General features: G+C 35.6%; 3 pseudogenes; 1 reads left to right on the top strand and 2 right to left on the bottom strand.

Moving 5' to 3' along the window:
• Window positions 1–1,063: 1,063 nt before the first annotated feature.
• On the bottom strand, window positions 1,064–5,522 carry LOC116121512 (annotated as a pseudogene).
• A 4,449-nt stretch (window positions 5,523–9,971) lies between these two features.
• LOC116121488 lies at window positions 9,972–10,650 on the top strand (annotated as a pseudogene).
• Window positions 10,651–12,161: 1,511 nt separating this feature from the next.
• LOC116121487 lies at window positions 12,162–23,793 on the bottom strand (annotated as a pseudogene).
• Between the last annotated feature and the right edge of the window lie 561 nt (window positions 23,794–24,354).

Raw genomic sequence — 24,354 nt, 5'->3', positions numbered from 1 at the left:
ACAAACTCTCCAAAATGTTAAATTGGAAGTTATATATATGTTTTTACATATTCTGGTATTATTTCTGCGTTATGCTTTGAGGGAGTCAGTATTTGATTCATTGATTAGTGTTCAAACTAGTTCCAGGTACGTAAAATTCCATGACTTTGGCTTTTTAGTGATTGCCTTGAATTACTTGGTAGTATATTCTACTATGCTGTGCTTGATGTAGTGTAACGTTTTAATTTATTGTACGGCATTTAAGTTGTTGAGGCTATTTTCTTGATGAAATTTTGGTTTGAGAGTCTACTTTGGTTAGATATGGCCAGTATTCATAATCTAAAAACTGATATCTAGTACGGCTTCTCTGTGAGGGGGAAAACGTAGGTACTGATATCTTCCCTATCATGCTGCCTCTACCATTTTTTGTGCCCTTTTTTTTTGAACAATTACTTCCAAAAACTTGACATTATAAGAACTTCCCTATCTAATGAACATACAACCATCAATAATGAAACATCATGTCAGGATTTGTGACATGAACTCGCCTTAATAGGTTGGTTATCTCATAAGTTTGTTGTACGAAGATTTTCTTAACATTAACATTTAGCTCTGACATTCTATATACTACGCTTGTAACAAACGAAAATTAAAATTTTTATATCATATCACTAAATTCAATCTCAATTTCTGTTTACATGTATTCTTTATACATCTGCACTTTCCTTCTCCTTTATTCACTCTCGCTTAGCTAGGACCTTAAGCCTCATTACGCATCTCGAAATTGCATGTACAGAATCAGTTCGAGTCAGGAAATATTTACCAATCCAGAAACTCATCATGCAACACACATAGTATCCATTGACAAACCTTTCCACACCAGCTAGCCGACTTGAACAAGTAAAATCAGGCTTCTGCCAGAATTCTAGGCCACGACCAGTGCTTTATCAAGCTCATTAGCATCCCATCTAAAGATAAAAAAACTTCACTTTCTCTGCTCCAACAAATCCGAGCATTCAATGCCCAAATGTTAGTTACCTTCCAGTCCATTTTGCTGTAAGCAAACTTCATTCTGAATGCAAACCCATTGAACTCGAGAGTTCGAACCTAAATTTTCGTTTGCTTAATCTGAAACCATCCAAAGAAGCTCAGGAAAATGAACACCAGGAAGAAGTGCCATTTTTATGTAACTGGGGGCATGGTGAAGGGAACACCTGACTGGTAAAACCTGAAACAAACTCACATTGCCACGTTGCAGATGCAGCTAGGCCTAATAGACTAAATTTTTCATGCAGATTTCTTCAAATTGCGCATCTTTATGCCTTGTAGAACTGGGGCTTTAGTTGAATTTACGCTGACAACTTAGTATGTAAATACCCTTAACCTTAGGAACAGCTTTGGGATCCCATCTGTCATCAGGATGGTCATTAGAGCCTCTACTGAACCTTATGGGTACCTTCACTCTGTCCATGGTTATATTACTTATCTTAAGTTTGCAATATATCCCCCTCTACCTTGTCAGTCTTTATACGCACACCGGCCGCTGAATTCCAGACATGTAAATGATCTAGTTATATTAAAAATCCCTCCAGACATCTCACTACCTATTCCAACACCAGAGCAAGTTGGGGTGGTGCCGGAAACTCTCCTCACTATGATGTTTGAGCTTGGAAGAGCCATGGCGATGCCATACTGGTCCCATCCACTCTTTACTGCCACTAGATCATCCCCGCTCTCATATAACAATCTTCAATACATACATTGGTGCACGAGTCTGTCATATTTAGAAAATGGAAACAACAAAAATATATGTCAATACACATTTAATAAAAAGAAGACTGGGAGTGATGCATATCCACTACAAACGATAAGAGAAAGACATTAGTTTACCTATCTATACCATCAGTATTTGGTGCATTAAGAGGAGCCAGGATTGTCATGCCTCTGATAATAACATTGCTGAAACAATAAATCTGTCTATTGTGGTCCAATATAAGCATGTTCATGAATTTACAATAAATCACTAGATAGAAAATGCACCATAATAATGATTGCTTATGTATTATAATGATTCTGTTTCACAATTATTCTATGCCGTTTCGGTTCCACAGCAAGCCTAATAGATCCCGCAAGGGCGGCACAAAGTCTTATCTTCAACATTAGGTCAGAGATGGGTCATATGACTCTTATCCTTAATTTTCTATTCAATTGTCAGATGTCCGGCAATTTTCACAACTTCGAGAGAATACTACATTTTTCAACTTGCTTCTATATTTAAACAACAAAAGCTTAACTGGTCTTGCATGATAGCCGTTTAGAGTTGCATAATCTTTGTCATGTTAGCACATTACCGAAGATAGAGAGAGAATTAAAACAAGAAGAGAATTAATAAAAACATGTCGAACCGGCAATAACTGGTGGATAGTCCAAAGGGAGAGTCACGGAAGGTGAGATTAGAGATGAAATGTTATGAAGTTCTTTAGTTCTAGGATTGGCCTCTTGTGTGCTGCAATGTTCTGTTCCACCATAAGTCCCACCACATTTTCCTTGACCATCAATCGTCCCATTCTGTCCTGCAACACAAAAAATTATTCGTATGCACTTAATAAACCATTCGACTCAATTGATACCAATGGTTTACCAAATGATATATAGAAAATGTAGATGACACTCTGTGGCTGACATAAATGCATAATTTTGGTTTTAACACTACTAAATAAGAATTTTCACTATTGGTCTTTAGAAAGAAATGACATTCTCATAAGAATCTTCCATAGATTCCCAATGAACTCCCAACAAATTTTCAAACATATAATAATTTTCTTCATGCACATTTATTTGATGGAACCGCAATCTGAAGGAAACTAATACTGGTTGGTTGAAGAAAATAGTCGACGGAATTTAAGTACAAAGGAAAGAAAACGATACAGGCGACAATTTTCTCTGTTTGGTTGGGAAGATAAATGATTGAAGGAAAGGAAAAGACAAATATCCCATAATTAGGCAGAAGAAACAGAAAATATAAATCCCACTAAACCGAATTATAAAAATTTCAATTATATAGGTGAGATGTAGACATTATTTCAACATATTAAAAAGTCTAATGATTAGATTAACCTCCTGTTTCCTATTAAAGATACCATAATATAAAACTAGCGACTCTCATATTCCTTTCAATTTCATTGTATCAACCAATACAAACGAGAAGAAAGACGAGTCCTCTCCGTCTACTTATCTTGGATAATCATCATAGGAAAAAAAAATATTCCAAGTGCATAAGCTGATACGATACAACTTTCTCGGGTGATTTTTTTTTTTTTTTTTTGGTAATTTAATAAATAAAGTACTCAATGAATCTTATCTTAGAAATAAGTTTCGTTCCACCACACCATAAAAAGAAGACAAAAGCTAGCATATATAAATATATTCACGGACGAAAACAGTCTGCGAAAAAAATTATTGATCTAGTGGATCTAAGTTATGAAGATAAGCCTATTTTATTCTCCTCAACACTCAAAACAAGTCCATTAAGATAGTTTTCACACGACTAATGAATACAAGATCATAATTTCAAAAGCAGAATATAATCAGCAATTCTTTGCTTTTTTTTCTCTTCCTTTTCACTCCTTTTTATATGAAAGCATTATAGAACATTGTTTATGCATTCAAAATAAAATATTCAAAGCAAAAAGAATTGATACCTGTAATGACAACATTGTGGGCCATCTCCATGAATGCTAATTGTCTTCCTCCTAATCTCTCTCTCCCTCTTCCATAAGACGGTATGGCTCTATGATGGGCCATTCATTTGTGTCCTATCGATCGAAAACACAAAGATTAGAACCAACACAACAAGATTTACACTTTTACGGTCAAAAACATCAATTCGAGCTAAATTATTCATCTAATCAGGTTGCTCCCCATTAAGATAAAGTCATAATCATCATTTCACATGTTTCTGAATGTTGCATATGCAGAGACAAAGCTACCAGCACAACCAAGACTCTTGATGTCACTAGCAACATGAAAAATCATAATTGTGACATTTCAATCTAACCACATTAACTGAAATTTTACCTTACATTACACATACACTTTATTATAAAGAGCTAGTATAGCTTATAGAGGGCCGTAACCTTACTACATTACATATACACTTTAGAATGGTTAGTTAACTTTCAATATGATAATGAATTTTTATTGAGTATGCTACATTTACATCACCTTTACACTATTTCATTACACCATGATGTAGCATATCTCACTCCACACAAATTTTTATTATTTGAATTTTTTTAATATTATAATAAAATAATTATTAATAAAATGGTGATGGTGTAATGAAAGATGTAATGGATGGTGTAAATATAGCATTACTCATTTTATTTGGTGGGTCCTCTGGTTGGCATTGAATATCAGCAGAATCACACCACACCCCACACAGCCTTCTTCTCCTTTTAGGGAAAAAGTAACAAAAAGGACAAAATGAGGATGAGGACCATGACTCGCTACCTACCTTCCTAATGACCAAATTAAACTATTGTTATGATTAAGAATAATGTTACCAAATTAAATTAATACTTATCACAAAGAATAGTCAAACCAGTGAACAACTCATCTAAACTTTTTCATATAAACTTACCATTTTGAACCTATTTGATGATTTCCCGATTCAAAATTTCAACTAAAAGCCCTTCTCACAATCAGTAAAGAACTCTCAAGTCAATTGTTGAACCATAATCCAAGCGAAAAGACAAAATAAAATGTTACCCTTAAACGAAATTAAAAAAAAAAAAAAAATAGACCGAGATTATTAAATTACAAATAATCAAAAAACAAAAACAAAATCCCAGAAGTCAGAAGCAAGAAATAAAAACGGTGATTTTGATTACCTGAGAGCCCAAAATGACAGCATCCTTTTCAAGAAACAGCGTGAAATTACTGGTGAGATTGAAGCTTCCGGTAAGCCAAGTACGCGCCCACATTCAACTGGCTGCCACCTCTATCTCCAAAACCTTGCATGTACCGTACCTCTCCGAAACGTTTCGGTATTCGACGTTTTCCCATCTCCGACACCTCCAAAATCCTTATCGACATCACGACTTTCCTCCTCGGCAACTCCCCCGAGAACCCGGAACACGTTTCCGGATAAACAAACCACTGATCGGACTCCGATGATCCATAAAAAAGACTGACCCGGATGGGGTACGCAGACTTTGTCTTAATTTGCAAAGAGATGATTATCGCCAGAGTCAAAAGAAGAAGAGAAACGTGCCCTGAAGGCTTCCTAAATTTTCCTACAAGCGCATGCAAATTTAGTTTTTCAGACTCCATAATCTTCTCTTCACTTTGCATGCATTAAAAAAAACTGCGAAAACAGTTTTCTGATACGATCCCGAAACAGAAAAAGAATCGTTTTCTCCAGTTGTTTGACACGAGTAAATGGTTTATTTTATTTTTTTTGATGGAGGTGGTGTTGGGAGGAAGAAAGAGATGTTGGCTTCGTTGTGAGAATGAAACAGTGGTGCGTTACGTGAGGAAGACCAAGGGGGTGGGCAATGCGCAATGGCGCAATTTAGCATGCTTTTTTTATATTTTTGATTTTAAGGAGTTGATTGATGCGTGTCCGGTTTGGACATTACGAGAGAAACTTCGATCCGTTTGTCGGTGGCAGTGAAGCGCGTAGAGGAGTTTTTGTCAATGAACATTTGACCCGCGTAGGTGCTGGATTTATTTGAAACGTGGTCGGTGAGAAGTAGTAGAGTAGATTAGTAAAAGTGCGGAGTGAGGTAGAGGATAAATTGATGGTGTGAAGCCCACTAAGCGTGTAGCGTGCTGGTGATCTCCACGAGACAGGGTGGGAAAGACGCCGCTATTCACGGTACTCTTCTAAAATCTCCCCCATCCCCCATCCCCATTTTTTATTTTTTATTTTTTAATCGCACTTTTTATTTGTATCGAATTGAATTTAAATGATGAGGAGATACTTTAAAACAATCTAAATTTATATTGTATAAAAAATTAAAAGTTTTGGACATAATTATTGTGCCATGTCCAGTTAGTTATCTTATTAATGGGCTGGGGGGGAAGGTTCATTTAATAACCATTGGTTGCCAACGCTTGATAATACAGTTACTAACACCGCGACAATCTCTTTATTTGAAAAGAGATTGGATCCGCATGGTAAAGACAAATTTTTTTACCATAGATGTGCTTGCCACATCATCAATTTGATTGTTAAAGTGGGTTTGGATGTTATACATTCAAAGATGGAGAGGGTGGGCATGATTATCAGATTTATTGTCGACGGTAGCACCAAAAGATGGCAAGAGTATATCAAATATTGTAGGCAAGAGGATCCACCGGTTCGACTTTTGAAGTTATGTACGGACTTGTCTATCCGTTAGAACTTCACCTACTTGATGTTGGAAAAAGTTTTGCCAATTGCAAGACAAATTATAGATTTCATCAACCGGAAGAACCATCCAGAGGAAGTTGCCAGCTATGATGATTGGGCGGTTTGTGAACGTTTTTATTCATTTCTTAAATTTTTTTATGATTCCACTAATACATTAAGTGGTATTTATTATCCGACTAATAATTTAGCGTTAGATATTTTACTTCAAATTTCTAAAACTTTTGCTAAATATAGATATAATGACGTTTTAATGGAAATTGTTTTAAAGATAGAAGAAAAATACAAGAAATATTGGTTAGATATTCCATTCTCATATAGATTAGGCCTTGTTATAAATTCTAGGTTTAAATTATACGTAGTTAACTGTATAATTACTGAGATTGACCAGCATTTAGGATATGATTATACTTCTTATTTGACTGACTTTAAGCAAAAATTGGAAAGCTTTTTTTCTTTATATCAGAATAGGTACAATGGAAGTGGAAGTGGAACGTCAAGGAGAGACGATTAGGACCCTGATGGAGACCTTCATCAAGGATCGAGCATGTGGACGTATATGGAACATGGCAGAAGTAACAACTCCAGCTTGTACATACATGGATCAAATGAGCTGAATTGCTACCTATAAATGGACATGTCCTACATGACGATAAAGAAGAAATGTGAGATGGAATTGCTTCAATGGTAGAACCAACATCAAAGTCGATTCCCCATTGTAGCCCAAATGGCACGTGACATTTTATCTGTACCAGTTTCTATAATTGTATCTGAGTCAACATTTTCAACGAGTGGTTGGATTGTTGAAGACAGGAGATGCTCTTTAACCGATGAGATGATTGAAGTGATAACGTGTTTACGAGATTGGACTCATGTAGAGAGAAGACTACAACAACAGCCTGAAGATCCTGAACTACTTGAACTCTTTAGGAACACATATTTTAATGATTTAAATATTGTTGACGATGAAGATAAATAATTTTTATTTGTGAAGCGTGAATGTGTGAATATTATATTTATGTTAAAATTAACCATTAATTAATTTATTATTTTTTAAAATTAATTAAACTTTTAAAAACTTACTAATCTACCCCTGAAAATTACTAAACCCCCCTATAGAATTTCATTTCGCCCCTAAAATATAAAAAAAGATAAGGAGGGAAAAAGAAATTTTGCAGGCCCATAAGACTGGTCTGGGTCTTAAAATTGCTCATCATGGGCCTGAGACTAGTCCCAGGCCCATGAGCGACTAGTCCCAAAGGACCAATCCCAAACAGGCCTAGGCCCAGGCTCGCTTAGGACCGATCCTTGACCAGCTCTAGGCAGAATACATTTGGTGGAGGAAGAAGAAGAGGAAGATGATGAACATCAAGAAATTAAGGTTGGAGAATGAAAAAGAGATGTTAGAGAAACCATACGAGTTTGAGGGTTTTGGGAAGTTGCTACTATGGTCTATGCGAATACTAGAAAAATAGAAATTTGATTCTGCAAAATGTTGCTGTTGTTCCAGAGAGTGTGTGGTATGGGTGGTAAAGAAGTGAAAGGAGAGACATGAACCAATAAAAAACTAATAATAATAATAAATAAATAAAAAAAATTGATATGGTTTTTTCATGTTTCTACTTCTTTCACTCTTTGTAGAATCTTCTCAATGCTTATTTTAATACCTGTCCAACAATCTTTTATTATTGCTCAATTACAGGGTATTGTTATTATTAATGGGAATGTAAATTTACAATTTGTCTCTCTAACTTTTTATTAAAAATAATTTTTTACACTTTTACTGGAATTTAACTAAAATTTATATACAATTTTCATACTTATAGAAAGGGCATATTGGTAATTGGTCCTGTTGCATGACATAAAATAATAATAATAAAATAATTAAATTAAATAGTAAAAAGTATTTTTGTTTTTGTCAGTGATGAGAAAGTGTCTATTTTGAAACTTGACGGATGAGAAAGTGTCATTAGCCCAACCTTGGGTGGGAAATTGTCCTTCTCCCAAATTAATAATACACAAAAGCATACACGTAACACGAGTTTCATTCATCTATTGGAATTTGCACTATTAAAATTTTATCAGTTTTATCCCTTAAAATGTATTAGACTTGTCACTCTCCTTATTTATCAAACTTTACACTTTAATCCCTAAATACAATTTCCTGATTTTGTCACTATAGGCTACGTTGTGGCTAAGAACGATGTGGGCTTGTATTCGATTCCAATGCAAGCTTGCAAGCCTTGGCTGTAGCTCATTGCGACTTGCCATGTTACGAACACAGCCTACTATGCGAAGATGCCACCATGCTTACCATCAAACTAAGATTGAAATATCAACCATCCATTATGGTTCAATATCAATGGCATCTTCAATTAAATTTTGTTAATAGTTTCTTAATTTGTAAATTTTGAGGGTTTATTAGTTGATATACGATTGGTTTAATAAATAATATCAATTTAACCAAATTATACGTGAAAGGAAATGATTAAAAAAAACCTTTTACTTGTCAAATTAAAATGACTTGAACTCTGGCGTAGGGTGCCATTATACATTTTTGAAACTTGAGGGAGATAAAGGTAAGTTTTATAATGGTTGGGGTTGTAAATTTTTTTCCTCTTAAAATTTTTAAAATTCCATCTGTAAACTGGAAATAAAATTAAATATAATATCCCAAAAAATGGGGTGGTAGATGTACTTTTACAATGCTTATTCTACACCCTTCTTTAAAAAGTAACTATTTTTATCAATGTGAGGTTATATTTAGAATTTCACACTAAACTCACTATAAATTAAACTAAGCGCCGCCACTTATTCCAAACAATAGCAACGGCCGCCTTGCCTCCCCTCCCCTCGCCACCACCCGCACCGCGTCGAGGTCCTTCAAACTCTTCTACTCACCGACGCCTCCGTCTTTTTTAGGTAACTGGAATCTCTTCTGTTACCTTATATTCAATGGTTTGAAGATTATGAACTTTGGTTTGATGAAGCTCAAAACATATTTCAAATTTCAGACTCCTTCACGATCCATTGATTTTTTTTTTTTTTTTTAAGAACTAATTATTTAATTTTTATTGTATCAATATTAATTGTGTTAATAGTTTTAAACTAGCTCAGTTCTGGTTCTCGCCCAATTATTTTATTTTATTTTATTGTTTTTGGTTTTGTCTTTTTTTTTTTGTTTTTTTTGTTGAGGAGAAATTAGGGTTTTTGCCGTAATTTTGTAACATATTTGCAACAGATATCCCAAATTTAACATTTGTCTTAATGTTTTTTAAGTTTAGGGATCAAAATTTTTAGTATTCTTATTGTGTATGTTATTTTTTTCGAATCCAATTTGTGTCTCATGCTTTTCCCTTTGCTTAAAACTTTTGCAGCTTATCCCAGCAAAGAAGGGCAAGAATTGTTGAAAATTCTTTCTTTGGCCTGATATATAAGAGGCTGAAACTAATTTTATTGAGAAAAATCCAACATGGCCACCGATTTACCTCTCGTCTCAGTCCCAACTTGTCATACTCTCCGACCACAATCCACGTCCTCTTGACTCCGCTGCCACCGTTATGGAATCTCAGCATCAATGCACTCTTTACTGTCTGATTACCGCCACCAAATCAATGGCTATAATTCATTACGTTTCCTCTCCACTGCCCGTCGGCATCCGGTTCGTCCAACAAGGTTGACATAGGAGGCCGAGCTCGACAGCTACAGAACCGTCGTTCTCGGACCTATGCACTGACCTTCAGCTGTATGCTGGGTTCATAGTAATTGTCCTCAACAATTTCAAGATCAGTAGTTTTTACGTGACTCCAACTGAAGCTCTTGAAAAATACCAAGAAAACCCGACAAAAACCAAGTTCAGGCTTGGCGGTTTGGTCCTTGAAGGCAGTGTGGCCCATCCGGCATCTTCTCCAGATATAGAGTTTGAAATCACTGACTTAATTACTGATGTTTTAGTTAGGTATCAGGGTTCATTACCCGATTTGTTTAGAGAGGGTCATTCAGTGATTGTGGAGGGTTTATCAAGCCGTTTACGGAGGAGATAAAGAATGCGAAAACGGATAAGAAGTTTCGGAGAAGGCGAGAAATGGAGATTGTTATTTTGCGGCGACTGAAGTTTTGGCTAAGCATGACGAGAAGTATATGCTCCAGAGGTTGCTGCAGCGCTTGAGAAGAATAAGAAGATAATTGAGGAGCAGCGGCGGCAGCAGGGAGTAAAGAAGTATAGATTCAAGGGTATGATTCATTGGCTTCAATAATTAATATTTGATTTTGGAAGTACTATACATGTGATTAGATAGGGTTATTGTAACTTACAATATAATGGCCTTATCCTTCAATTCAGTTTTGGATGGTTGGGACTGATATGAGGGTAATTTTAGATGAGGGAAGAGGGTTCACTTTGAGGCTTCTTTTTTGCTTTCTTGTTTCTGTTGTAATGCCACTTCTGTGGTTCTTTGGTCACTTTATATCTTTTTCCCCGATATTTGTGGGAACTCAGATAGCATTGTTATGGTGATGAATAAATGCTATTATGAATAGCATTTGATTTTGAAATCTTATATTGAAGGAAAATATATTATTATTGTTTGAAGTATCTCATACAAACTCTCCAAAAATGTAAAATTGTGAGTTATTATATGTTTTTACATATTTGGTATTATTTCTGCGTTATGCTTTGAGGGAGTCAGTATTTGAATTCATTGATTAGTGTTCAAACTAAGTTCCAGGTGACTTGTAAAATTCCATGACTTTGGCTATTTAGTGATTGCTTGAATTACTGGTGTATATTCTACTATGCTGGTGCGATGTAGGTGTAAACGTTTTAATTATTGTACAGGCAATTTTTAATGTTGTTGAGGCTATTTTCTTGATGAGAAATTTTGGTTTGAGAGTCTACTTTGGTTAGATATGGCCAGTATTCATAATCTAAAAACTGATATCTAGTACGGCTCTTGCTGGGAGGGGGAAAACGTAGGTACTGATATCTTCCCTATTCATGCTGCCTTTACCATTTGTTGTGCCCTTTTTTTTTGAACAATTACTTCCAAAAACTTGACATTATAAGAACTTCCTATCTAATGAACATACAACCAATCAATAATGAAACATCATGTCAGGATTTGTGACATGAACTCGCCTTATAATAGGTTGGTTATCAATAGTTTGTTGTACGAAAGATTTTCTTAACATAACATTTAAGCTCTGACATCTATACACGCTTGGAACAAACGAAAATTAAAATTTTTATATCTATCACTAAATTCAATCTCAATTTCTGTTTACATGTATTCTTTATACATCTGCACTTTCTCTCCTTTATTCACTCTCGCTTAGCTAGGACCTATAAGCCTCATTTACGCATCTCGAAATTGATGTACAAAATCAGTTCGAGTCAGGTAAATATTTACCCACCAGAAAAATCATCATGCAACACACATAGTATCCATTGACAAACCTTTCCCACACAGCTAGCCGACTTGAACAAGTAAAATCAGGCTTCTGCCAGAATTCTAGGCCACGACCAGTGCTTTATCAAGCTCATTAGCATCCCATCTAAAGATAAAAAAACTTCACTTTCTCTGCTCCAACAAATCCGAGCATTCAATGCCCAAATGTTAGTTCACCTTCCAGTCCATTTTGCTGTAAGCAAACTTCATTCCTGAATGCAAACCATTGAAAATCGAGAGTTCGAACTCAATTTTTTTTTGCTTAATCTGAAACCATCCAAAGAAGCTCAGGAAAATGAACACCAGGAAGAAGTGCCATTTTATGTAATGGGGGCATGGTGAAGGGAACACCGACTGGTAAAACCTGAAACAAACTCACATTGCCACGTTGCCGATGCAGCTAGGCCTAATGACTAATATTTTTATGCAGATTCTTCAAATTGCGCATTCTTGATGCCTGTAGAAAGGGGCTTTAGTTGAATTTACGCTGACAACATTAGTAATGTAAATACCCTTAACCTTAGGAACAGCTTGGGATCCCATCTGTCATCAGAGTGGTCATTAGAGCCTCTACTGAACCTTATGGGTACCTTCACTCTGTCCATTGGATATTACTTATCTAATGTTTGCAATATATCCCCCTCTACCTTTGTCAGTCTTTATACGCACACCGGCCGCTGAATTCCAGACATGTAAATGATCTATAGTTATATTAAAAATCCCTCCAGACATCTCACTATATTCCACCACCAGAGCAAGTTGGGGTGGTGCCGGAAACTCTCCTCACTATGATGTTTGAGCTTGGAAGAGCCATGGCGATGCATACTGGTCCATCCCACTCTTTACTGCCACTAGATCATCCCCGCTCTCAATATAACAATCTTCATACATACATTGGTGCACGAGTCTGGTCTATTTAGAAAATGGAAACAACAAAAATATATGTCATACACATTTAAAAAAAGAAGACTGGGAGTGATGCATATCCACTACAGAACGATAAGAGAAAGACAAGTTTACCTGGATCTATACCATCAGTATTGGTGCATTAAGAGGAGCCAGGATTGTCATGCTCTGATAATACATTGCTAAACAAATAAATCTGTCTATTAGTGGTCCAAATAAGGCATGTTCATGAAGTTACAATCAATCACAGATAGAAAATGCCCATAATAATGATTGCTTATGTATATTAAGATTCTGTTTCAACATATCTATGCCGTTTCGGTTCCACAGCAAGCCTAATAGATCCCGCAAGGGCGGCACAAAGTCTTATCTTCACATTAGGTCAGAGATGGGGGCATAGACTCTTATCCTTTTTCTATTCAATTGTCAGATGTCCGGCAATTTCACAACTTCGAGAGAATACTACATATTTCAACTTGCTTCTATATATTAAACAACAAAAGCTTAACTGGTTTGCATGATAGCGTTTAGAGTTGCATAACTCTTTGTCATGTTAGCACGCATTACCGAAGATAGAGAGAGAATTAAAACAAGAAGAGAGAATTAATAAAAACATGTCGAAACGGCAATAAACTGGATGGATAGTCCAAAAGGGGGAGTCACGGAAGGTGAGATTAGAGATGAGAATTGTATGAGAGTTCTTTAGTTCTAGGAGGTGGCCTCTTGTGGCTGCAATGTTCGTTCCACATAATCCCACACAATTTTCCCTTGACCTCAATCGTCCCATTCTGTCCTGCAAACACAAAAAAATTATTCGTATGCACTATAAAACCATTCGACTCAATTGAACCAATGGTTTACCAAATGATATATAGAAAATGTAGAGACACTCTGTGGGCTGACATAAATGCATAATTTGGTTTTAGACACTACTAAATAAGAATTTTCACTATTGGTCTTTAGAAAAGAAATGACATTCATCATAAGAACTCTCCATAGATTACCCAATGAACTACCAAACAAATTTTCAAACATATAAAATTTTCTTCATGCACATTTATTTGATGGAACCGCAATCTGAAGGAAACTAATACTGGTTGGTGAAGAAAAATAGGTCGACGGAATTAAGTACAAAGGAAAGAAAAACGATACAGGCAGACAATTTTCTCTGTTGGTTGGGAAGATAAATGATTGAAGGAAAGGAAAAGACAAATATCATATTAGCAGAAGAAAGACAGAAAATATAAAATCCACTTCAAGAATTATAAAAAATTTCAATTATATATGTGAGATGTAGACATTATTTCAACATATTAAAGAGTCTAATGATTAGATAACCTCCGTGTTCCTATTAAAAGTACCATAATATGAAAACTAGGACTCTCATCTATCCTTTCAATTTATGTATCAACAATACAACGAGAAGAAAGACGAGTCTCTTCCGTCTACTTATCTTGGATAATCATCATAGGAAAAAAAAATATTCCAAGTGCATAAGCTGATACGATACAACTTTCTCGGGTGATTTTTTTTTTTTTTTTTTGGTATTAAAAATAAAGTACTCAATGAATCTTATCTTAGAAATAAGTTTCGTTCCACCACACCATAAAAAGAAGACAAAAGCTAGCATATAAAATATATTCTACGGACGAAAACAGTCTGCGAAAAAAATTATTGATCTAAGTGGATCTAAGTTATGAAGATAAGCTATTTTATTCTCCTCAACACTCAAAACAAGTCCATTAGATAGTTTTCACCACAGCTAATGAATACAAGATCAATATTCAAAAGCAGAATATAATCGAAGACTTCTTTGCTTTTTTTTCTCTCCTTTTCACTCCTTTATGATTATGAAAGCATTATAGAACATTGTTTATGCATTCAAGAATAAAAATATTCAAAGCAAAAAGATTGATACCTGTAATGACAACATTGGTGAGGCCATTTCCATGAATAAGGCTATATGTCTTCCTCCTAATCTTCTCTCCCTTCCATAAGACGGTAATGGCTTATGATGGGCCATCATTTGTGTCCTATCGATCGAAAACACAAAGATTAGAACCAACACAACAAGATTTCACTTTACGGTCAATAAAACATCAATTCGAGCTAAAATTCATTAATCAGGTTGCTCCCCATTAAGATAAAGTCATAATCATCATTTCACAGTTGTCTGAATGTTGCAATGCAGAGACAAATGCTACCAGCACAAACAGACTCTTGATGTCACTAGAACATGAAAATCATAATTGTGACATTTCAATCTAACCACATTAAACTGAAATATTTAACCTCTACATTACACATACACTTTATTATAAAGAGCTGTATAGCTTATAGAGGGCCAGTAACCTTACTACATTACATATACACTTATTAGAAGTGTTAGTTAACTTTACCAATATGATAATGAATTTTTATTGAGTAATGCTACATTTACATCACTATTACACTATGTTTCATTACACCATGATGTAGCATATCTCACATCCACACAAATTTTTAATTATTTGAATTTTTTTAATATTTAATAAAATAATTATTAATAAAATGGTGATGGTGTAATGAAAATGATGTAATGGATGGTGTAAATATAGATTACTCATTTTTATTGGGGGTCCTCTGGGTTGGCATTGAATACAGCAGAATCAACACACACCCACACCAGCCTTCTTTCCCTTTTAGGGAAAAAGTAAAAAAGGACAAAATGAGGATGAGGACCATGACTGCGTACCTACCTTCTAATGACCAATTAAAATATAGTTTGATTAAGAATAATGTTACCAAATTAAATTAATACTTATCACAAAGAATATGTCAAACCAGTGAACAACTCATCTAAACTTTTTCATATAAACTTACCATTTTGAACCCTATTTGATGATTTCCCGATTCAAAATTCAACTAAAAGCCCTTCTCACAATCATAAAGAACTCTCAAGTCAATTGTTGAACCATAATCCAAGCGAAAAGACAAAATAAAATGTTACCTTAAACGAATTAAAAAAAAAAAAAAAAAATAGACGAGATTATTAAATTACAAATAATACAAAAAACAAAAACAAAATCCAGAAGTCAGAAGCAAGAAATAAAAAACGGTGATTTGATTACTGAGAGCCCAAAATGACAGCATCCTTTCAAGAAACAGCGGGAAATTACTGGTGAGATTGAGCTTCCGGTAAGCCAAGTACGGCCGGCACATTCAACTGGCGCCACCTCTATCTCCAAAAATTGCATGTACCGTACGCTCTCCGAAACGTTCGGTATCGACGTTTTCCCATCTCCGACACCTCCAAAATCCTTATCGACATCACGACTTTCCTCTCGGCAACTCCCCGAGAACCCGGAACAAGTTTCCGGATAAACAAACCACTGATCGGACATCCGATGATCCATAAAAAGACTGACCCGGATGGGTACGCAGACTTTGTCTTAATTTGCAAAGAGATGATTATCGCCAGAGTCAAAAGAAGAAGAAGAAACGTTGCCATGAAGGCTTCCTAAATTTTCCTACAAGCGCATGCAAATTAGTTTTTCAGACCCTAATCTTCTCTTCACTTTGCATGCATTAAAAAAAAACTTGCGAAAACAGTTTTCTGAGAACGATCCGAAACAAAAAAGAATCGTTTTCTCCAGTTGTTTGACACGAGTAAATTGGTTTATTTTATTTTTTGATGGAGGGTGGTGTTGGGAGGAAGAAAGAGATGTGGCTTCGTTGTGAGAATGAAACAGTGGTGCGTTACGTGAGGAAGACCAAGGGGGTGGGCAATGCGCATATGGCGCAATTTAGCATGCTTTTTATATTTTTGATTTTAAGGAGTTGATTGATGCGTGTCCGGTTGGACATTACGAGAGAAACTTCGATCCGGTTTGTCGGGTGCAGTGAAGCGCGTAGAGGAGTTTTTGTCAATGAACATTTGACACGCGTAGGTGCTGGATATTTGGAAACGTGGTCGGTGAGAAGTAGTAGAGTAGATTAGTAAAAGGTGCGGAGTGAGGTAGAGGATAAATTGATGGGTGTGAAGCCCACTAAGCGTGTAGCGTGCTGGTGATCTCCACGAGACAGCGGTGGAAGACGCGCGCTATTCACGGTACTCTTCTAAAATCTCCCCCATCCCCCATCCCCCTATTTTTTATTTTATTTTTTAATCGCACTTTTTATTGTATCGAATTGAATTTAAATGATGAGGGATAACTTTAAAACATATCTAAATTTAAATATTGTATAAAAAATTAAAAAGTTTTGGACATAATTATTGTGCCATGTCCAGTTAGGTATCTTAATTAAGGGGCAAATTTTTAGTCCCTATGGTTTGATTCATAAACAATCAAGGAAGTATTTATTTTTCCAAAAAGAAACATCCTTCTACTTTACCTTATCAGTATAAAACTAGACGAATAAAGGACATATTTGACTTTTCATCGGTAATTAAAACTTTTTAAAACATAAAAAGTTGTGAGGGACTTGAGGTTGAATTAAATAATAAATTTGATTAATTAATTTACATATATGTTATTATAATTAAATTTCCTAAATATATGCAAGACCTTCCTCACACACCACAACTTCACCGTTAGGGTGAGAGAGAATTTGATGGGTTTGGTTTATTATTTTGGATAGGATTTGAGAATAATATGGGTAGTTAAATAAGGGAGTTTACGAAGGGAAATTTAAAAATTTCTAAAAAACCCCCTACGTTTGCTAATTTAATTAAACACCTAATTATAAAAATTTTGTAAAATAACAAAAAACCCCCACCACCCGTAGTGCTAGATTCCGGCCACCACGCCGGAATGGCTGGAAAATTGCATTACGACACAGACTGGTCGGATCTGTGTCGTAACGCATCATATGGCCTTTTCTGACCAGATCCGCCACGGATCTGGTTTGAAAAGGCCAAATATACGACCAGATGTGGTCGTCGACGACGCAAAAGTCCATTTTTACTGTCAGTGACAGCCAAAGATATGGCCGTTGTTTTCAGTCAACGATGGCCAGATATGACTTTTTCCGGTCAGATCGGTGAAGACAATTCCAATTTATGGGTGGTGAGGGTGTTTTTGTTAATTTTAAACTTTTTTTAGGGTATTTAATGAAATTAATAAACTTAAAGGGTCTAAAAGTAATTAAAAATACAGTAATATTCTCAAATAATGGTTCAAACAATATTGGGGAATATGATTAGGAATATGATAATAATATGGAACCAAAACGTACCCAATAATTTTATTATTTTTTAATTTTATTTTTTTCGTGCCGTGCCGGTCCACGGGCTTTTTAAGGCCCACGGCAACGACCCACATATTTTGGTGCCATGCTTTTTTTTGTGTCGTGTCTTGTCATGCGTGCTTTTTCGTGCCGGTCATGCTGTGCGTGGGCCAACATGGCCCACCCTCGGCTTTATCCCCAATGTTTCTCTCACAATTTCCACCGGCCTACAATCACTGAAAAGTTTATTCATTAATTTTTCCTCCTCAAGGGGAAACAAATCAACCACCATGCATGTTGTTCAACCAGTGAAACTTTGTCTTTGGGGTTACTATCTAATCTTCATTAATTACCAAACTAGGAAGTGCTTGTCCTGCCCATCAAAATAGGCAGCAGACACACAGTTTTGTGATTTATGTGAGAGAAAAAACAGTAAAAGAAGAGTAGTAATTGAGGGTTTCAAGAGATAATTCGGATCTGGTCAATTTTCACTCTATTACAAAGTAGTAGAAACAAAGTGCAAATAGAAGGTATGGACAAAGTGCAAAAAAAACACATCAATTCAAGACAACACTCAAAAGACAATTACATGGTACACATATTTACATGGATCATCAACCTATAACAAACAATAATTACTTTATATACGGATCATATATTGATAACAAACAACATTGCACCTTTATTATACCTTGATCATCTAACAGTAAATACATATTGTTAAAAAAACAAACCTGTTTTTTCAGGGATGGACGAAACAGCCTGTCACATGGGCCTAGTTTTTCAACAAGCTTCATAAAATCTTCACAGACAGAGATGACAAATATTTAGGTTGTATTCAAAATATTCTCCATATTCCTCTTGATAACTACCGATACTTGTGGAATGTGTTTAGTGAGTTCATCATCCAATAAATCTCTTTCAACATCACCACAAATACAAGTCTCTAAGATGTTAGATGCTCAATTCCTGTTGGAAACTCCTTCAAAAGTGGGCATGGTCCAACACAAATTCTTTTTGATTAGGCATAGAACCTTTATCTATCATCATCCATCTTAATCTCAAAAGTTAATGAGTTGCAAAACTTCAAGCTTCGGAAACCAACCTTCTTTGAATCCAATTTCATCACAACACCTCACAAGATTTTGAGCCTCAATAAATTAGGTAAGGCTTGAAGGGCACTTATGGTATCAAATGAGTTGCAAAACTTCAAGCTTCGGAAACCAACCTTCTTTGAAATCCAATTTCTCATCACAACACCTCACACGGATTTTGAGCCTCAATAAATTAGGTAAGGCTTGAAGGGCACTTTGGTATCAATACAGCTATTCTCCAATAAATCAATTCTATTTTAATTAGTTTTTGAAGTTCAAAAATCCAAAACGGCAGCTTTATATTCCCTTGTAAACACAATCTTTGAAGACATTGTGGAGGAGAGGCTACTGATGATATATCAAGAATCTTCTTCAGATTTAGATTCTACAGCCAAACTTTCACATTTTCCATATTCTCAACAATAACAAACAGATCCTTCAAATCTCTATTTCAAGTTTAATGCCCAGCCTCCTCAACAGCCTTAGTGCTTAAGCTCTTCAAGAACTTCAAAGTTTACTTCCACAAAATCTAGCATCTGTAGGTTCGTAAAACCCCAAGACTCTTATGTATTTTGGTACCGGTTCCGTCCTTATTGTATACAATTAGACAGCGCAATTTTTTTTAGATTCTTGATCTCAACCGGCAGCTCAGACACAAAAGACTCCTTAAATCTAGAGTTTCTAAGTTAAAAAGCATGCCTATAGACTTGAGAAGTTCTTTATGTTTGTTCTTCTCAAACTTAAGTAGTGCAAATGAAAGAGCTTTCCCACTCCATCAGGAAGGTAGTCCACAGGACCATCTTCAAAATCAAGCATTTTCAGAAGCTTGAAATGGGCAAAAAGTGTATCATGAAAGACTGAGGAAGTTTGTCTACTCTGAAAAAACAATAGAACGATCATTGAATCCTTGATTCTTTTAGAGCATCATCAGTACCTCTATTTATTGAAATACGACGAGATTTATGACTCAAGACTTCTCCACTTAGGTCTCGATAGAAACCCAATTCTTTAGTCTTTTTGATAAGGATTTCATCATAGATCATGGACTTACATCTTCTAACTCGTCCCAAGCCTTTCTACAGAACTTGAACCAAACTTCTGTCAATGAGCTCTATCAAGTAATCCTCTGCAACTTGTTCAAGGAGTAGGTTTCGCATATGGACAAAGCCCTCAGCTATCCTAGGCGTATTAGTCTCCCAAAATTAATTTTAAAGCCTTGTGGAAACAACGCAAAAGTACAAGAGGCATGACTTGAGGTGGTGAGGGAGATCATAATAACCTTCAGATAAAACTCTGTAGCAACTTTAGATGGGGCTTGCTTCCTAATTGACCAAACCACGAAGTAGCTTTTGCCTTTACAGACAACCTTGTTTTTGTTTGACAAAAGACCACCTACAGCCACAATTGCTAATGGTAAACCTCCCCCACTTTGCAGGGATTTCATGAGACAATTTCTTCAGCTCCATTGGACAAGACATGTTAAAGCCAACCGTTTTCTACAAAATAGTTCCCATGTCTATCTGAAGGATTGTCATGCCTCTGATAATACATTGCTGAAACAAATAATTCTCTGTCTATTAGTGGTCCATTATAAGGCATGATCATGAAGTCAATCGATCACTAGATGGAAAATGCACCATATAATGATTGCTATGTATATATAATGATTCTGTTCACAATTATTCTATGTGGTTTGGTTCCACAGCAAGCCTAATAGATCCCACACGGTGGCACAAAGTTATCTTCAACATTAGGTCAGAGATGGGGTCATATGACTCTTATTAATTTTCTGTTCAATTGTCAGATGTCCGGCAATTTCACAACTAGAGAGAAACATACATATTTCAACTTGCTTCTATATATTAAACAACAAAAGCTTAACTGGTCTTGCACGATAGCATTTAGAGTTGCTTAACTCTTTGTCATGTTAGCAAGCATTACCGAAGATAGCGGATAATTAAAACAAGAAGAGAGAATTAATAAAAATTGTCGAACCTGCAATAAACTGGATGGATAGTCAAAAGGGAGAGTTATGGAAGGTGAGATTGGAGATGAGAATGTTATGAGAGTTCTTTAGTTCTGAGGTGGCCTCTTGTGTGCTGCAATGTTCTGTTCCACCATAAGTCCCACCACAATTTCCCTTGACCATCATCTTCCCATTCTGGTCCTGAAAATACAAAAAATTATCGGATGCACTTAAAAACCATTCGACTCAATTGATACCAATGGTTTACCAAATGATAAATAGAAAATGTAGATGACATACTGTGGGTGACATAATGCATAATTTTGGTTTTAGACACTACTAAATAAGAATTTTCACATTGGTCATTAGAAAAGAAATGACTCATCATTTTGGAAGTAAAAGAAACTGAATTCTAATTACAACTCATAAGAATCTTCCATAGATTACCTAATGAACTACCACAAATTTTCAAACATATAATTTTCTATGCACATTTATTTTATGGAACCTCAATCTGAAGGAAACTTCACGGTTGGTTGAAGAAAAATAGGCGCAGAATTTAAGTACGAAAGAAAGAAAAAATATACAGGCGGACAATTTCTCTGTTGGTTGGGAAGAGAATGATTGAAGGAAAGGAAAAATCAAATATCCCAAAATTGGGCAGAAGAAAGACAGAAAAATAAAATCCAATAAACCGAATTATAAAAATTTCAATTCTATATGTGAGATGTAGACATTATTTCACATATTTAAAGAGTCTATGATAGATTAACCTCCTGTTTCCTTATTAAAAGTACCATATATGAAAACTAGTGACTTCATCTATCCTTCAATTCATTGTATAACCAATACAAACGAGAAGAAGAAGACGAGTCCTCTTCCGTCTATTATCTTGGATAATCATCACAGGAAAAAAAAATATTCCAACACATAAGCTGATACGATAACAACTTTCTCGGGTGATTTTTTTTTTTTTTGGTAATTTAATAAAATAAAGTACTCAATGAATCTTATCTTAGAAATAAGTTTCGTTCCACACACCATAAAAAGAATAGCATATAAAATATATTCTACGGACGAAACAGTCTGCGAAAAAAATATTGATCTAAGTGGATCTAAGTTATGAAGATAAGCCTATTTTATTTTCAACAATCAAACAAGTCCATTAAGATGTTTTCACACGCTAATGAATACAGATCATAATATTCAAAAGCAGAAATAATCGAAGCAATTCTTGCTTTTTTTCCCTTCCTTTCACTCCTTTATGATTATGAAAGCATATAGAACATTGTTTATGCATTCAAGAATAAAAATATTCAAAGCAAAAAGAATTGATACCTGTAATGACAACATTGGTGAGGCCATCTCCATGAATAAGGCTAATATGTCTTCCTCCTAACTCTCCTCTCCCTCTTCCATAAGACGGTAATGGCTCTAGATGGGCATTCTTGTGTCCTATCGATCGAAAACACAAAGATTAGAACAACACAACAAGATTTACACTTTTACGTCATAAAAACATCGATTCGAGCTGTATTATTCATCTAATCAGGTTGCTCCCATTAAGATAAAGTCAATAGTCATCATTTCACATGTTTCTGAATGTTGCATAGGCAGAGACAAATGCTACCAGCACAACCAAGAATCTGATGTCACTAGCAACATGAAAAATCATAATTGGGACCTACTATCTAACGACATTAAAACCGAAATATTTAACCATACTACATGCACATATACTTTATTAAAGAGTGTATAGCTTATACAGGGCCAGTAACCACTGCATTACATATACACTTATTAGAAAGTGTTAGTAACTTTACCAATATGATAATGAATTATTTGGTGGGTCCTTTGGGTTGGCATGAATATCAGCAGAATCAACACCCACCCACACCAGCCTTCTTTTTCCTTTTGGAAAAGGAACAAAAGGACAAAATGAGGAGAGGACCATACTAGCCTGCCTACCTTGCTAATGACCAAATTAAACAATAGTTATGATTAAGAATAACGTGACCAAATTAAACTATACACTTAACACAAAGAATATGTCAAACCAGAACAACTCATCATACTTTTTCATATAAACTTACCATTTTGAACCCTATTGATGAATTCCAATTCAAAATTTCAACTAAAAACCTTCACAATCAGTAAAGAACTCTCAAGTCAATTCTTGAACCGTGAATCCAAGCGAAAAGACAAAAAAATGTTACCCTTAAACTAAATAAAAAAAAAAAAAAAAATAGACCAGATTATAAAATTTCAAATATACAAAAAAAACACAAAAACAAATCCCAGAAATCAAAAGCAAGAAATCAAAACAGTGATTTTGATTACCTGAGAGCCCAAATGACAGCATCCTTTTCAAGAAACAGCGTGAAATACTGGTGAGATTGAAGCTTCCGGTAAGCCAAGTACCGGCCGGCACATTCAACTGGTGCCACCTCTATCTCCAAAACCTTGCATGTAAAGTACCGCTTCCGAAACGTTTCGGTATTCGACGTTTTCCCATCTCCGACACCCCAAAATCCTTTATCGACATCACGACTTCCTCCTCGGCAACTGCCCCGAGAACCCGAAACATTTCCGGATAAACAAACCACTGATCGGACTCCGTTGATCCATAAAAAAGACTGACCGGATGGGGTATGCAGACTTTGTTAATTTGCAAAGAGATGATTATCGCCAGAGTCAAAAGAAGAAGAAGAAACGGTGCCATGAAGGCTTCCTTAATTTTCCTACAAGCGCATGCAAATTTAGTTTTTCAGACTCCATAATCTTTTCTTAACTTTGCCATGCATTAAAAAAAACTTGCGAAAACAGTTTTCTGATACGATCCCGAAACAGAAAAAAAATCGTTTTTTCAGTTGTTTGACACGAGTAAATTGTTTTATTTTTTTTTTTGATGGAGGGTGGTGTTGGAGGAAGAAGGATGTTGGTTTGGTTGTGAGAATGAACAGTGGTTAGGTTACGTGAGGAAGACGAAGGGGTGGGCAATGCGCATCGGCCAATTTAGCGTATTTTTTATATTTTTGTTTTAGGAATTGATGTGTGTCAGCGTGTCCGGTTCGGACATTACGAGAGAAACTTCGATCCGGTGCAGTGAAGAGCGTAGTGGAGTTTTAGTCAGTGAAAGTTTGACACGCGTAGGTAGGGATTATTTAGAACGTGGTTGGTGAGAATTGGTAAGAGTAGATTAAAGGTGAGGAGTGAGGTAGAGGATAAATAGTGGTGTGGACGAACACTAAGCGTGTAGCGTGTTGGTGATCTCTACGAGAAAGCGGTGGAAAGAAGCCGCTATTCACGGGACTCTTCCAAAATTACTCCCCACGGCCC

Source organism: Pistacia vera, unplaced genomic scaffold (genome assembly GCF_008641045.1).
Source record: "Pistacia vera cultivar Batoury unplaced genomic scaffold, PisVer_v2 Contig99, whole genome shotgun sequence".
In the NCBI taxonomy this organism is placed as follows: domain Eukaryota; kingdom Viridiplantae; phylum Streptophyta; class Magnoliopsida; order Sapindales; family Anacardiaceae; genus Pistacia; species Pistacia vera.
The sequence above is the reverse complement of the archived record's forward strand: the minus strand, read 5'-3'. Positions and strand labels throughout refer to the sequence as shown.